General features: G+C 42.4%; 1 pseudogene; it reads left to right on the top strand.

The window, feature by feature from the left end:
• The first annotated feature begins 1,531 nt into the window (after positions 1 to 1,531).
• Positions 1,532 to 1,985, top strand: LOC116529618 (annotated as a pseudogene).
• Positions 1,986 to 2,739: the final 754 nt, after the last annotated feature.

The following is a 2,739-nucleotide window of genomic DNA, read 5'->3' as shown; positions in this document are numbered from 1 at the left end:
AAGGAAGGAAGGAAGGAAGGAAAAGAAAGGAAAGAAGGAAGGAAGGAAGGAAAGAAGGAAGAGAAAGAAAGGAAAGGAAGGAAGGAGGGAAGGAAGGAAGGAAGGAAAAGAAAGGAAAGAAGGAAGGAAGAGAAAGAAAGGAAAGGAAGGAAGGAAGGAAGGCAGGCAAGCAAAGCAAGCAATTGCAAGGTTCCAGGTGAATAATGACAGGAGCTTTAACCAGTGGTACAGTCTCAGATTTGAGATGCATTTTGGAGTTCAAGCCAAAAAGAGTTACTGAGGTAGTGAAATAGAATGTGAGAGAAAGAGAGGACAACAGGATAAGTCCGAGGCATTTTGCCTGAACATCTAGGTGAGGTTTCCTGAGATGGAGACGGCAGAAAGGAGAGATTTGATGAGGGGCAATGAAAAGTTCCCTTTTGGACACGGTGAGTTTGAGGTGCTGGCCATGACTATCCCAGGTTGGCTATGGGAGTCTGAAGTTCAGGGGTGAACTTGGCAGTCGTTACCATATAGATGGTGTTTAAAGCCATGGAGAGAGACACCTACTTCCATCCAAGATGAAGTAACAGAGGCCAGATTTATCCTCTCGCCTGAAACGAACAAATAAAACACACACAAAATATATAATACAGCAGTTTTCAAGATACTGGACATCAGAAAACAAAAGACAGAATCCCTCAGAGAGAGAAAACAAACAAGGCGAAGCCTAAAATCATCTCAGCTTGCTGTCTTGGTAGAGTTTCTAGGTTGCATCACAGGAAGCAGGAATGGAAGGAGAGCCTGGAAAACATCCTAAATTGAGAAGATAGAGCTAGGGGTCCAGGGAGACAAAGACAACTAGAATTTGCAGGACAGAGCACTCAAAAGGAGAGACCTACAAGGAAAGCCAGAACCCTGGACACCTGCCGAGGGTCCCCCTCAAATATTCATCAGAGTACTGATTAGCACCGGTGTATATGGAAAATACCCAAGGCTGAACAAATAATCCTCCAGAGGTATAGAGGAAACAGTACCCAGCAATCACACAAGGCCTGGAATAACATCTGTTCTCACCAAGGCTAGAAAACCTCACAATGAATGCAGGATGGGGTAGAATACCCAGAAGATGCTCGCTTCAACAATGAGGAATAATTAGCCCCAAATTTAAATGCCGCTGTGGTCCCACCTCACAAATCTTCAAAGCAAGACCTAAAAGGATCAAACTCTTCCTGCAAATAAATTAATTGCATTCCAGAACAAAGTTCAGAACATTTGTAGAAATGCAAAAATAACCAGGAATATAAAGCACACCTAAGGTATATGTAATTGCAGTATCCAAAGGAATGCAAATATATGTCTGGCATCTAATCAAAGATTATCAGGTATGCAAAGAAACAGGGAACTATGTTCCATAATGAAGATAAATTAATTAATTAATTGAAACTGACTCAGAATTTACGTAGATGTTAATAACAGTAATTAAGCGGAGGCATTTGAGATATTAAAAAGGCACAAATCACTTTTTTTTTCCTTCTTTCCAGCATTCGAGATGTCGAAGCCAGGACGTGGTGGGTCCTCTGGTGCGAAATTCCGGATTTCCCTGGGTCTTCCAGTAAGAGCTGTGATCAACTCTGCTAACAACACAGGAGCCAAAAACCTGTATATCATCTCTGTGAAGGGGATCAAGGGACGGTTGAACAGACTGCCCGCTGCTGGTGTCGGTGACATGGTGATGGCCACAGTCAAGAAAGGCAAACCAGAGCTCAGAGAAAAGGTACATCCAGCAGTGGTCATTCGACAATGAAAGTCATACCGGAGAAAAGATGGCGTGTTTCTTTATTCTGAAGATAATGCAGGGGTCATAGTGAACAACAAAGACGAGATGAAAGCTTCTGCCATTACAGGACCAGTAGCAAAGGAGTGTGCAGACCTGTGGCCCCGGATTGCATCCAGTGCTGGCAGCAATGCATGATTCTTTAGTATATTTGTAAAAAATAAAAAAACTTTAGAACCATTTAAAAAAAAAAAAAAGACACAAATAAAACTTACAGAGATCAAAAACAATCTTAGGGGAACATTACACTGGATGGGAGGAATGGCAGACTGGACAGTCCAGAAGAAAAGATTAGTGAACATAAAGACTTGGCAATGGAAACTACCCAAAATGAAACACAGAAAGAAAACTCTTTTTTTTTTTTTTCTTGAGAGAGGGTCTCACTCTGTCGCCCAGGGTGGAGTGTGGTGGTGCAATCTCAGCTCACTACAGCCTCCACCTCCAAGGCTCAAGCAGTCCTCCCACCTCAGCCTCCTGAATAGCTGGGACTACAGGCACAGATCACTATACCCAGCTAATTGTTTGTATTTTTGTAGAGATGGGGTCTCGCCATGTTCCCCAGGCTGGTCTCCAGCTCCTGGGCTCCCTTGGTCCACCCACCTCTGACTCTCAATGTGCTAGGATTAAAGGCATGAGCCACTGCACCCAGCAAAAAAATTAAATTTTTTAAAAGGGGACATCAATGATCCAAGGGACAGCATTAAACAACCTAATATATGTGTGACTGGAGTCTCCAAAACAAGTTAGGGGGTCAGCCTATGATTCCAAACTGAGCAAAACTGTCTTTCAAAAACAAAAACAAAATGAGACTATTTCAGATGGACAAAGCATAAAGAATTCATCACGAACAGATTTTTGTTAGAAGAAATAGTAAAGGAAAGGCTTTAGGCAAAAGCAAAATGATACCAGTGGAAAATATGGAT

Source organism: Sapajus apella, unplaced genomic scaffold (genome assembly GCF_009761245.1).
Source record: "Sapajus apella isolate SASKATOON/1434 unplaced genomic scaffold, GSC_monkey_1.0 scaffold62, whole genome shotgun sequence".
NCBI classification, from domain to species: Eukaryota; Metazoa; Chordata; class Mammalia; order Primates; family Cebidae; genus Sapajus; species Sapajus apella.
Note: the sequence above shows the minus strand (reverse complement) of the source record. Positions and strands in the feature narration are given on the sequence as shown.